At 42.3% G+C, this 14,651-nt stretch overlaps 1 long non-coding RNA gene across 1 annotated transcript; it reads right to left on the bottom strand.

The window, feature by feature from the left end:
• Nucleotides 1–3,525: 3,525 nt before the first annotated feature.
• LOC126475205 (uncharacterized) lies at nucleotides 3,526–11,102 on the bottom strand. The gene is made up of 2 exons (XR_007586677.1): nucleotides 10,879–11,102; nucleotides 3,526–3,669 (listed from the first exon to the last, which is right to left on the bottom strand). It is a non-coding gene; the product is annotated as an uncharacterized LOC126475205 (long non-coding RNA).
• Between the last annotated feature and the right edge of the window lie 3,549 nt (nucleotides 11,103–14,651).

Genomic DNA, 14,651 nt, shown 5'->3' with positions numbered 1-14,651 from the left:
CAGCACCTGACAGAGTTTCAAAAGCGTCTTATTTTTTGTCTCAGTTTTGCCGATTAGTCGAATCGTCCGATAACCAGAGTCGTGGTAGTGTATTTAGATGTGAAGGGGGTCGGATGTTGGGCTTCATGGGAACGGGAGGACAAGCGTACTCCTATTCTTGATTCTGGTCCACTATGCCTTGCCACCTACAGGGGGGATTGCCTTTTTCTGTAACAAGCACTTCGGAACCCCTCCACATCTTCGCCCGCCAGGCATAAGTGATCAGCTTCCTGGAACATTCTGTGTCATGCCACACTTTGGGTCCAAGAATAACAGGAGTCAGACATGGGAATTACCGACACATCTTATGGCTGCCACTAACACCAGAACCCAACCGCTTGTGGGATATTGCCGTAATCGGGAATCGTGGTCCACTGATAAATGATGTCACACTGTATTCCGTTACAGATCACAGTTCTTCACTATTCCAGATGACCATCGTTGGCGAATACGGCGGCAACGTGGCCAGATCCCCACTTCCACCCTTTTGCAGAGGGACAAAGGTGTAACTCTTGACATCACAGTGCAGGAAACCATAGATTAGACTTCAGGCCACGGCTAATACCGATAGTGGAAAAACAGATGACACAATGATTCGTCACGAACATCCTGCGCCAATTTGTGTTACCTCTCGTACTACAGTAACATTGTACCATTTTTCTTCAGGAAAATGCTCGTCCATACATTGCCCGCTCCTATGTCAATTGTCTTACTGACTTTGAGGTACTCCCGTGACCACCGAGATCCCCAAATTTGTGTCCAGTAGAACACGTGTGTGACCAATTTGAACATCATCTCATCGGCATCCAGGATAGAGAGGCTAGTTACAACAGTTGTGGGCCAGCGTGTATGGGAAACGAAGAACGGCTGTTTGACGCCCGTCTCAACCGAATTAGAGCATGCATCCAGGCCAGGATGGAATCACAGATTTGACTCGATACTGTTATCGCTGAAATAACATCAGACACTCTCGCAACTCTGAAGTTTCATTCCGTTCCTCCTTCCCTTCTACATGCTTCCCTTATTATCAGGCAGTTTATTTTCAGGGCAATGATACCAGAGTGTAATTAATGGCATCTTAGACTTTATTAGTGAATTGAACTAGTTACGATTGGTTTCTACATCATATACGATCAACTTTTTCTTTGGAAAAATTACTAATGAACAAACGATCAGGACGGAGGACAGACGGAAGCTGAGGATGGACTCAGGGGAATTATACGAGACGTAAATTTCTCAGCTTAACTCCCCTGAAGTGCACTATGTGATCGAAAGTATCTAGACACCTGGCTGAATATGACTTACAAGTTCGGGGCGCCCTTCATCGGTAATCCTGGAATTCAGTATAGTGTTGGTCCACCCTTAGCCTTGATGACAGCTTCCACTATTGCAGGCACACGTTCAATAAGATGGGGAATGGCAGCCCATTCATCACGGAGTATTGCACTGAGGAGAGGTATCGATGTCAGTCGGTGAGGCCTGGCACGAAGTCGGCGTTCCAAAACATCCCAAAGGTGTTCTATGCGAATCAGGTCAGGAATCTGTGCAGGCAAGTCCACAACAGGGATCTTATTGTCGTGTAACCCCTCCGCCACAGGCCGTCATTACGAGCAGGTGCTCGACCGTGTTGAAAGATGCAGTCGTCGTCCCCGAATTGCTCTTGAACAGTGGGAAGCAAGGAGGTGCTTGAAACATCAGTGTAGGCCTATGCTATGATAGTGCCACGCAAAACAACAAGGGGTGCAAGCCCCCTCCGGAAAACACGACCACACCATAACAGCACAGCCTCCGAATTTTATTGTCGGTACTACACACGCAGGCAGATGACGTTCAGCGGAAATTCACCATACCCACACTCTGCCATCGGATTACCACATTGTGTACCGTGATTCGTCACTCCACACAACGTTTTTCCACTGTTCAAGCGTCCAATGTTTACGATCCTTACACCAAATGAGGCGTCGTTTGGCATTTACAGGAGTGATGTGCGGGTTATGAGCAGCCGCTCGCCGATGAAATTCAAGTTCTCTCACCTCCCACCTAACTGTCATAGAACTTGCAGTGGATCCTGGTGCAGGTTGGAATTCTAGTGTGATGGTCTGGATAGATGTCTGTCTATTACACATTTTCACCCTCTTCAATTGTCGGCGGTCTTAGTCAGCAGACGAGGTCGGCCCGTACGCTTTTGTGCTGTGCGTGTCCCTTCAGGTTTCCACTTCACTATCACATCGATAGCTGTGGACCTGGGTATTTTTAGGAGTGTGTAAATCTCCCATACAGGCGAATGACACAAGTTACACCCTATCACCTGACCACGTTCAAAGTCCGCGAGTTCCACAGGTCGCCCTATTCCTCTCTCCCACGATGTCTAACGACTACTAATGTCTCTGATATGGAGTACCTGGCAGTAGATGGCAGCACAATGCACCTAATGAAAGACGTATGTTTTTGGGAGTGTCTGGATACTTTTGATCACATAGTGTATAAATTCAGGTGAGACACTGACACATGTGATAAGCAGAGACGGCCGTAGTTTATCCATTCCTGTGGTGGGAACACTCCCTCGGTGGCCTCAGGTCATGTTGAATTTATGCTGACTGCCTCATTCGGCTAAAATATTGAAAAGAATAATAGACTTTTAATATTTCTTTAGCAGTTAAACAATAACACGTTTAGAGAATCCTCGTTGGTTATCACACACTCATCAATAAAACGTATAATTGGTCATTTACTTCAAAAGATAACAAGAATATCAACAGAAAGCTAACTTCTTAGTTTAAGCATTCGCAAAATTGCTGGCAATGTCACTAATTTCAGTTGAAATTGCGCCATAATTAAAACGCCGAGAAGTGCTGTCTCTTCACATGAAAATGGCTCCGTGAATCAAACAGACCGTTCGGGAAATCTTATTGGTCTCTTCAATAGGTGTCAAGGCGAAGAGGCCAATGTGAATTTTTATAAACGCCGGAATGACACGTTATTTTTGAGACTGAAGGGGATTTTAAATGTTCGATGCCGTACTTGAAGTCACTGTATCCATTATGATTCCTCCATATTTCTGTTCCCATACATTCGAGCCACTTTTTGTCATTTCATCCCTCATTCTCTTGAGCTATTATTTGATAAATTCTGCATGTGACTGAGATTTCCAACAAGTGAATATGAGCAAACTACTACGAGTATCCTTTTGCTAACACAACTTCCTAGCGGCACTCTACTTTCTTTTATTGGATATCTGTCCTTTATTCACAGATCCGTTGAATATCGGAACTAAGTGCAGAAGATTGTGAACATGGATGCAGACCTTGATTGCTATAGTGAATTATCTGCGTTCAATTTGTTCGTAACTGAAACAGGAAATGGAGAGCCTACTGGAAGTAAGAGGATTGATTTTTATACTTGGCATCAGTGCCGAAACTAGAACCTGGTCATCTGATATGTTCTGATGTGACACATTGAAGGCCACTCAGAAAATAAAACATTCCATTTTATTCCACTGGCTTTTTATTTTGTTTATTTCGTCAGGACATTGTGAATGTTCAGGTGGCATACCGGTATAGATATCTTCATGTACTGCAGACGTGGCGCCAAGATTTGATGATGCATTATGCTGTTGGTGAAATATTCAGCCTACAACAGAAAAGAGAATAGATTATTAGACAGTTTAACGAAGTTCTAAATAACGGCAGGTACGTTAAAAATATAGTTTGATGATTTTATTGTTTTATGACTTGAAAGAGGTAAAACATAAAGCTCCAAGCATTCAGTTTGAAAAATTTGTTCTCCTTGACGGAATATATAGATATATGAGATAAATTTATTTTTAGATGTGCAAAGTCGGTATTGTAAAATTGATTAGGCTGTTTTTAATTACAGATATTGAAGCCAATTGGGCATATAACGCAAATTGATAAACAATCAATGACGGATTTCAATCATGTTACAGTGTTATACTCCATAGAAGGGAAAAGAGTAATTATTGGCTGAAGAAAACAATTGAAGATTTGAAAGTATCTGTGGTAAGCGATCTGACGACGGGGAACTTATTTTGTTTCAGAGACCCCCATTTAGCTTTGTTTCGTTGCTTCATACAATCTTAAATAATACAGATAACTCATATGTTGAACATTTAGCCACATAAAGAGGAGATGTCGTGGAAAATATTTCTGAAATAATAATGAAATTTTTAAATAGTAAAACAACGAAAGAAATAAAATTTTAATAATGTAGCGCTACCAGCCCTTCTAAGGAAGTTCAAAAGGCACTGAATCTCCGATGACATAACAGATAATGTTCAAATGTGTGTGAAATATTATCGGATTTAACTGCTAAGGTCATCAGTCCCTAAGCTTACCCGCTACTTAACCCTAATTATCCTAAGGACAAACACACACACCCATGTCCGTGGGAGGATTCGAACCTCCGCCGGGACCAGCCTCACAGTCCATGACTGTAGCGCCTGAGACAGCTCGGCTAATCCCGCGCGGCCATAACAGCTAAGGGAAGAACTGAATGCGAGACGCTAAACCAAATTTGAACAAGGAACTCAAATTTGCTTCAGTGTGAACAGAAGCTAAAGGAATGTAGACAGCATAAAGTAAGTTATAGTTAGTTTAATGCGGTTCTTATAGCCCTGTTGCCTCTGCCTATAAACCAATTTGCAGTTATTATGTTTCCAGTGCTTCTTATATATTACACCCAAAATAGGTTTAATCACACTTTTTCTCTTGATTCACTCATGGTTCCATTTCGAATTTTCGTGAGCTCACTGGTACAGTACCGTGTGTATAATAATGACCTCATGGGAAAATGAGTTGCATTCAGTTAAAGCAACTGAATGAGTGTTTCACGATGTTCTGATGATAATGAGAACATATTAAATGAACTATGCCGTTAATCGTCAAGATATCTGTTGTTTTGTAATCAGCATACGATGTTTACCCAAAATCAACTGTCGGTAACTGGCACGAAACTGTCATGTTCCAATTTACAAATTCACGAGAACTGCAGAGGAACGCCAAAGCCATTTGATGCCGGAGTGACTTCGCCTTGTAGTATCTTCTCCATTTCCTTCTAAATTATGCGGTATTTGGCTTGGGACACCTCATAACAGCATTTACGGTCTGCGACGTTGTTAAACGCCAAGTTTTTTTGAAAATGCGTACTCAACGTATTTCTGAATATTATATGCTTATTCTTCTGATCAGTGTGGTCGTTACGTTTCGCTGCCTCACAACTGAGACAAATCTAAGAATCACGAGTGACTGTCCAGTATACTGCTAGTTTTTCGTTGATTTTCTATGACGGTGACGAACTGCTGAGAATAAAGCCTTCAAGCTGTCTGTGAAGAGATACGAGTTTTCTTAAAAAGGAACTGGCTGCACCACAAACTTGTGAAACCCGGAGCTGAGTTTCACCCCAGGTAACCGACATAGCGTTTCCATAACCCATCCCCCACAATCCGGATGGTTCACGGAGATGTCTATCTGTGAAAAGAGCTGTGTTTTTGGAAGAATCTTCTTAGAAAGATAAATATTTATCCAGCTGTCGCTTTTCGTACGCTAACATGAGAAACGCCATTGATTCAGCAGCCACGTTACGACTGAACGTTCCATTAAAACTTCTAGAAACAAGCGCTCCTATTGTTTCATAGTATTATTTGCCATTGAGTGTGCGCTGTCTCATTTTACATGTGAGCCTTTCAGTAGGTCTCCTGTACAATCACATCATGGTGTGGGTAAATGTCCTAGCTTCCTCTTCGCGCCACTGTACTTTTGGTTAATAATAACGAAATCCGTAAGAGTAGGAGTTTGTCCAACCCCATTACTAAACTTTTAACATATTTAACTCACAAATCTGCCACTATTGGCCAGCGAGATTCCTTCTTTGGCAGAAACTGCTAGGTTTCAGAGAGATAGGTGAGAGAACACTTACTGGCCAACAACAGAAGAATAAAGACGACTAGTGAGGTGAGCAAGCCTTGCTGTCGTGTAGAAAGAAGCCTCCTCCTTAGCGCTGAGTATAGAGGGTGTACTGAGCTCACAATCTGTAGCCGCTACAGTTGCTGCCGTCTGCATTCACGCTACAAGAGTTTGGTAAGAATGGGCTAGCATTGCAAACTCTGATGTGGTAGGGACGCGATGTTAGTTAACTCTCATCAGGAGCCATTTGCACAGTCTTAACATATCGCAGCCAGATAGTTCTTTCATTATGCACTCTGGCGATGTTACTGATGTTCATATCCATTTTTCCGTGTTCTTCCTGTAATTTGCGGACCGTACTTACAATATTTGGTCGAATGTGTGAATTATTCTCGAACTGTGCCTTTATTGTGCCTACCCACCTAACTATGCCTTTATTGTGCCTACCCACCAGTGCCAAGTTTACATTTTACAATTTTAATCCCTTGTCCAGTTATAAAATGTTCATTCAGTTATATCTCTGGGTAGCTCATATGTTAATGTTTTACAACTATGAACCTGAATATTATAGTGGCCCTTGTTTCTGTTATTGACAGATGATCCATCCCAAGTCCATGTGCTTGGTGTTGTACCCATATCTTCGCCACCCCTGCTACTTATCATCCAGTGAGACGCTTCCATTTTCGAGACGCTACCATTTCCTTTAAATTAATTTGCCTGATCGTATGGCGTGATTCCCTTCTCTGTAGGTCACTGGACATCAGACTTCTACTAGCTCCATTGATGATATGGGTTTTATAGTCTGTTTTCTGTTCTGTAAGAAGTTAAATGCGCCTGAACATTGAAGCAGACAGACTAAAACTTGCCACTATTGACAGCAGGATAGTAGATTCATCCTGCGTGTGGACTACAATTCCAAGGTTCGAACATAATCCAAAGACTCAGACTTATTCTGTGAACATACGTACAAAGGAAATCGACTAGCAGCTAGGAAGTTGTGTTATAGGCAAAGTGAAAATTAAAGTGTAGGTGGAATGTATCATTTGTGTTCAAGTTTCTGTCGGCGGAGATTCCAGCTTTCAAATGGCTCTGAGCACTATGGGACTTAACATCTGAGGTGATCAGTCCCCTAGAACTTAGAACTACTTAAACCTAACTAACCTAAGGACATTACACACATCCATGCCCGAGGCAGGATTCGAACCTGCGACCGTACCGGTCACGCGTTTCCAAACTGTAGCGCCTAGAACCGTTCCAGCTTTCGAAGAGGCTTTTAGAGTCATCCACATTTAGAAGTTGGGTTTTCCGACAAACTATGTCATACAAAACGTAGAACCAAATATCAGTTGCGATAACAGGGTCGTCAACTAGAACTAACCCCTTACACTGAATGCTCGTTTATTAAACATACAGACGGAGCTCAACTATCAGCCTCAGCAGAGGGTGAATTTATACCGCCTGAGTCAATCACCCAGAAGACGTATCCGCATGTCATTGCAACTTTGTACATGTACATACTATCGGCGGGTATGTACAGTGTGGTCCATTGATAGTGACCGGGCCAAATATCTCACGAAATAAGCATCAAACGAAAAAACTACAAAGAACGAAACTCGTCTAGCTTGAAGGTGGAAATCAGATGGCGGTGTAGTTGGCCGGCTAGATGGCGCTGCCACAGGCCAAACGGATATCAACTGCGTTTTTTTAAAAAATAGGGACCTGATTTTTTATTACATATTCGTGTGGTTTTAGTTGAACCACTTTTTTCGCTTTGTGATAGATGGCCCTGTAATAGTCACAAACATATAAGTACGTGGTATCACGTAACATTCCGCCAGTGCGGACGGTATTTGCTTCGTGTAAAAATGGACCGTTTACCAATTGCGGAAAAGATCGATATCGTGATGATGTATGGCTGTTGTGATCAAAATGCCCAACGGGCGTGTGCTATGTATGCTGCTCGGTATCCTGCACGACATCATCCAAGTGTCCGGAGCGTTCGCCAGATAGTTACGTTATTTAAGGAAACAGGAAGTGTTCAGCCACATGTGAAACGTAACCACGACCTGTATCAAATGATGATGCCCAAGTAGGTGTTTTAGCTGCTGTCGCGGCTAATCCGCACATCAGTAGCAGACAAATTGCGCGAGAATCGGGAATCTCAAATACGTTGGTGTTGAGAATTCTACATCAACATCGACTGCACCCGTACCATATTTCTATGTACCAGGAATTGCATGGCGACGACTTTGAACGTCGTGTACAGTTCTGCCACTGGGCACAAGAGAAATTACGTGACGAGGACAGAGCTTTTGCACTCGTTCTATTTAGCGACGAAGCGTCATTCACCTACAGTGGTAACGTAAACCGCCATATGATGCACTACTGGGCAACTCAAAATCCACGATGGCTGCGACAAGTGGAACATCAGCGACCTTGGCGGGTTAATGTATGGGGCGGCATTATGGGAGGAAGGATAATTGGCCCCCATTTTATCGATGGCAGTCTACACTACTGGCCAATAAAATTTCTACACCACGAAGATGACGTGCTACAGACGCCAAATTTAACCGACGGGAAGAAGGTGCTGTGATACGCAAACGATTAGCTTTTCAGAGCATCCACACAAGGTTGGCGCCGGTGGCGACAACGTGCTGACATGAGGAAAGTTTCCAACCGATTTCTCATACACAATCTGACGTCCCCGGATTTCTTTCTGTGGGGAAAGTTGAAGGATATTTGCTGTCGTGATACACAGACAAAGCCTGACAACATGCGTCAGCGCGTTGTCAATGCAGGTGTGAACATTACGGAAGGCGGACTACTCGCTGTTGAGAGGAATGTCGTTACACGTATTGCCAAATGCGTTGAGGTTGACGGACATCGCTTGGAGAAACGTCTTACTGGTGCTCTTACAGTCATGTTCTTTGTAAATTTGACTCGATTTTGTAATCACCGAAAAAACATCACGTACCCTCTTTATCCGTGAAGTTTAATCTTACTTCCTCTTGCTCTTGGAGTTTCTCTTTTTTGTCAGGCAGTGTTTTGTACAGACAAGCAAAATTCTACTAAATGCTATTCCTCCAGATACAATTATGTTCCAGCACATTCCAGATGTTGCCAATCTTAAATTATAATTACAGCAGGCATGATTCCACCGGGTGACTTCACGTCGTCAGTGACCTGTAAACGTTTAGCGTTGGCGGAAGAAACACAGCAGGCGACGGTATTCAATTGCCAGCGTATAAGAAATTTAAACGTCGAAGAATAATATTGAAAAACCAGTGGTATTAATTCCAAGGTGTAAGGTTTCAAGAGTATCGAAACAAGTGATAAGTTTTCTATAGCGACTAATGAATGTTCATCCTTTAAAATCGCAACTTTGGTCGTCAAATAAAAGGTGCGATTTTAATTACGACCATAATAATGAAGAAACATGAGCAGTTTGAAATAAACATACTACATTCTTTCCGATCATGCGTGGTAGTCCTTATCATAACTTGGTGAGGTGAGAATTAAAGAGAATTTTGCGAACGACTGTAGCTCCTCCGAAACGCTGCAAGAAGACTTACATGAAAGAAGAATTCCATCCTTGAAAATTTATAGATTTTTGCGTCATTTTTGGTAGAAAAATTTCCCATTTAAGTTTCAAAAACAAACAAACTACGTTTAGCGGTACTAACATTTATTTATTTCGAAGCGGTTTTCTAATTATTTGGCCATCGTAGGGAATCAACTATTTAGCGTTCAAAAGACTCTGCGTGTACAAAACCAATCATTAGAATCAAAGATACCTTCAACACACTGAGAGCCTTTGCTCGTGAAATTAGATGGTTCAAATGGCTCTGAGCACTATGGGACTTAACATCTATGGTCATCAGTCCCCTAGAACCTAGAACTATTTAAACCTAACTAACCTAAGGACAGCACACAACACCCAGTCATCACGAGGCAGAGAAAATCCCTGACCCCGCCGGGAATCGAACCCGGGAACCCGGGCGTGGGAAGCGAGAGCGCTACCGCACGACCACGAGCTGCGGACAGAAATTAAATGGGAAATATAATATCGAATGGTAATCACTCATATTATGCAGCATGTAAATTAAATTGCAGTATTAAATTAAACTTTACAATACTGGTAATATCAAACATATTAGGTAACGATCGCACACATCATTAAAATGTTCAAGTCGTATGAATTGAATACTAGAAGTTGAGAGGAAACCGAAGTAAGTTGTATGACAAGTCTGTTGTGGTGCATGTTTGTGGATATTAATGTGATCGTTGGGACTGACGCCTAGGAGAGTGTGGGTGGTTTACTCAAGAGTGCATATGTGCTCAGCTGTAGATGATCATTCAGAGCCAGGTGGCCGCTTTGAGCTAAATACTATTTACAACAAACACTTGTAACAGGTTAAGATTTTCCGTTTGTTGATCATATTTAGTACTTTTGTGCATTTTGCAGCTTTCAATATAGGTTATTAATACTTTTTTTCTATGAATCACAAATGACAAGATGGTCAGCAGCACACCTGTTTCTAACCCAAAACGTGCAGAGCATTTCGTCACAGTTACAACGTATACAATAATGGTTTAATCGTGTCGACTGACCACAAGTAGTTTGTGAAACGCGGAAAACAAAAATATTCCCAATCGGAAATCAATTACGCAATGAAAGTGCCAGAAACTGTCACTTACAGAATACTTTCTACACTCTAATTACCACAACAAGGGCGGACTCTCCCCTTACAATAAAGAGAAACCTTCCGATTATCTTGTTCAGACCCTGGGTACTATTTTGTCTTTCTTTCTTTTAATTTTTGTCCACTGAGGCACATGGAAATAAAACTGGAATTTAACGTTCCGTGTGAGAATTTAAGAGCCAGGTTAATAGGTTTACAGCAGAGCACCAACGTACCTCTAAATAATCTCCGACATCTGTTTCCAACACGGATGCGGCCATCCCTACACCTGTGTCTAGGTATGATGACTGCATGATTTCTGATATTTATTAACTGGAAACGCTGCGTTGACGCCATAGTTATAAGTGTTAATAATATCACTAAGCAACACAGCAAAAAATTGAGCTTCATCGAGAACCGTTAAGAATAAGCATGCAGCACGTAGCTGTTCACTCTTCGTCTGTCGCCACCAAGCTCACAAGTACCCGGCGGAAGTGTCGAAGACAGAGGTTTCGCAACATTTCCTTCGTTTCCGGGAAGACAGCAAACATCTCGAGTGTCGTAATCAGCTCTGTCTCCTATCTCGTAGTATTACGCGTAAGACGGTTTTTCACAGTCCACTGCTTCATTGATCATCTCTGCGGACAGTTTTTTAGATGATTACGTACAATTAATATAGATGTAATTTAAACATAAATATCTGTATAAAGTTACGCTTTCAAAACGAATCGGGGAAACGATAACATGTGGTGGTATTGGTGTGTTTTTTTTTCAGTTACTAACATTAGCTGTTAACTACCTGGGTGCTATCTTCACACAACGCTGTAATACTTCGCTCTGTCGGAAATGTAAAATTATTTCAGTTTTTTAACTTTACGTTTGCCAGCATTCCATATAAATGTATTATTTAAATATTTTTATCGTGTATAGAACATAAGCGGCCAGGTATGGGTATTTTTTAAAAATCTTTGCAGCTTTAGCATCTACTGACGGGATTTGCATTTTAAGATCCCTGCGAAGACGAAGTCGTTAGAGCACAACCTCGCATTGGAGGTGAATGGGAAATCAATGGACTGTGCCATTTCCGAAGAAACTAACCCGACATTCACGACAATTTTATGGAGACCAGGTAACATCTAAATCTGGTTATTTGATTCTCCATTGACACCTTCAAGCTACAATTGGTTTTATACTTCTATCTTTAATTTCATGTAAATATAATGAGCAATTACGACATGAGTTACGAAGAACACAAACATTCAGAATGTTCGCCATAAAAAGTTCCTCGGAATCTAAGTAAGCCACTAAACGTGTAGCCGATAGGAAATAGCCATGAATGAAATATTGTATTTCATATACTAGCCGTCGGAACATTTTGATTAATCAAAAGACAAACTGACAAGTGTCAATTTATCAGTTGATTAATAAAAATGTTCCGACTGGAGGATGTACAACATCGAGTCAAAAAGAAAATACATTTTTCTTTCTCAATGGAACTAGTAATTCATTTGGTTAATTTTTGGCGCTCCAGGTGTCTTCCTGGCGCTTGTTATTATTTTCATCTGTGTGTTCTATATCCAACATTCTCTGTTATACGTATGTTGTGTTATATACATTACGTCCATTCATGGCCTCCATAGGAGATGCTATTGTACGTACGTAAAAGGTGTCCTGTACTTAAAATTATTATTTAACTTTTGCGGACACTATATCATTGCGTTTAGTATGTTTTCAAAATGCTTTAAAAACTGATTAACATTGCAAATTCACAGCTTGTGTGAAATGCTGGTACATTAATAACCGGTGTTGAATCAAGCATGTATACATGCATGCATTATATTGTATACTGCCGGCCAGTGTGGCCGAGTGGTTCTAGGCGCTTCAGTTTGGAACCAAGCAACCGCTACGGTCGCAGGTTCGAATCCTGCCTCGGGCTTGGATGTGTGTGATGACCTTTAGGTAGTTCTAAGTTCTAGGGAACTGACGACCTAAGATGTTAAGTCCCATAGCGTTCTGAGCCATTTTAACCATTTCATTTTGTTGACTGCAGTTCCTTTTGCCACCTGTTAATTATACTGACGAAGAAGGATCCTCTGTGTACAATAAGATTTTTTAAAATCTACGTACTTGCGAGGTAAGGTGATCAAGATAACGTGGTTCTGTAACAATTATTTTATGAAATCCACCGTGGATAATGGATTTTTGCCCGAAACGTAATCACCTGTAACAACTAAGTTTACCCAGCATACACATAGGTGTATGGACGAGGTACCTTGTTTACAAGATGGTTTTCTAAACGTCTTATCTCTGTATACAGTCACAATGGGAATATAAACTTGTTATCACTGAAGCAGTTTCCCACAATAACTTCTGTAACTCCAAATAATTCAGAAGAAATTCATACTTTGAGCTCATAGCTTTCACACTCCTAACTATGGTTGGCTATCATAAGCTAGTTTCACCCAGAACGACCACAGTAGAACAGAGACAGGGCAATAAACCAAGGCCACAATAGCAACTTCTATTCAACCATAAACTACTGAACAATTTCTTTTCCTCTGCCAATGACATTGATGTCATCATTAAATTGACTACTATACTAAACTCCGCCGAACCGGCCTTGGAAGGCCCAACAGTACCGACCGGCTGCTGTATCATCATCAACTCACAGGCGTCACTAAATGTGGATATGGAGGGGCATGTGGTCAGCACACCGCTCTCCCGGGCGTGTGTCAGTTTACGAGAACGGAGCCGCTACTTCTCAATCAAGTAGCTCCTCAGTTTGCCTCACAAGGGCTGAGTACACCCTGCTTGCCAACTGCATTCGGCAAACTGTCTCACCCTCGAAACAACCGAACCACATATATAAGAGAAGCAGAATCGCTGCCAGGTAGTCAGTTTAAGTCGTCGCTATAACTTGGGAGTGATAGAAAGTGAACAACTGCGATTATTGGCTATTACTACGGACTTCAGTCAGTGTTGTGCTTAATGATATTAGAAATACGTGGAAATGGTTCATATGGCTCTGAGCACTATGGGACTTAACATCTGAGGTCATCAGTCACCTAGAACTTATAACTAATGAAACCTAACTAACATAAGGACATCACACACAACCATGCCCGAGATAGCCGGCCGGGGTGGCCAAGCGGTTCTAGGCGCTACAGTCTGGAACCGAGCGACCGCTACGCTCGCAGGTTCGAATCCTGGCTCGGGCATGTGTGTGTGTGATGTCCTTAGGTTAGTTAGGTTTAAGTAGTTCTAAGTTCTAGGAGACTGATGACCTCAGAGATTAAGTCCCATAGTGCTCAAAGCCATTTGAACCATGCCCGAGGCAGGATTCGAACCTGCGACCGTAGTGGTTCCAGACTGTAGCGCCTAGAACCGCTCGGACACCCCGGCCGGCAAATACGTGGAGTGTGCCTGTGTGTGTTTTAGTGCAAAGTGTACTAGTGTTGTATTTTTCAGTGCGAGTAAAGTGCTTGGGCCGTGCTGTTCCCGGCTTATGCGTTGGTTTAAGCCATGACTGTTACTCTGCGTTTGGTTTCCCGCGGTTATTGCGGTTATGCCGTGGTTCTTCCCCTTTCTATGTGTGGCAGCAGCGGTGTGTATCGATATTCGCACCTTGTACTATCTTTGGTCTGGTGCTTATAGTTTCCGGCTAGCCGGTGTGCGGCAGTGGGTCGGTTGGTGTGCATCAGCCAGGAATTACCGAAACCAGTCTGTTCACATTGTGCCGTTGGTTTTCATGGTTGGCTGTTCGGGGTATTCCCGTGAGCAACAGCGAGTATTCGAGTTGGTGAAAGTTTGGTCACCATCCGGTGGAGTTTAACTGTATTTTTGTTGTTTGAAGTCCAAGTGCACCAGCGGAAGTTTCTGCCATGTGGCCGCTAGCGTTCCGGTTACGTCACTGTCCAACACGTGTGTGTAGTTTTGACAGCTTATGCATACTTGGTGGTGGGCAGCTACGCCTTTTACATATTGGCATTGGAGTTCCTTGTGTACTGGT

The sequence above is a fragment of the Schistocerca serialis genome, chromosome 4 (assembly GCF_023864345.2).
Source record: "Schistocerca serialis cubense isolate TAMUIC-IGC-003099 chromosome 4, iqSchSeri2.2, whole genome shotgun sequence".
In the NCBI taxonomy this organism is placed as follows: domain Eukaryota; kingdom Metazoa; phylum Arthropoda; class Insecta; order Orthoptera; family Acrididae; genus Schistocerca; species Schistocerca serialis.
Note: the sequence above shows the minus strand (reverse complement) of the source record. Positions and strands in the feature narration are given on the sequence as shown.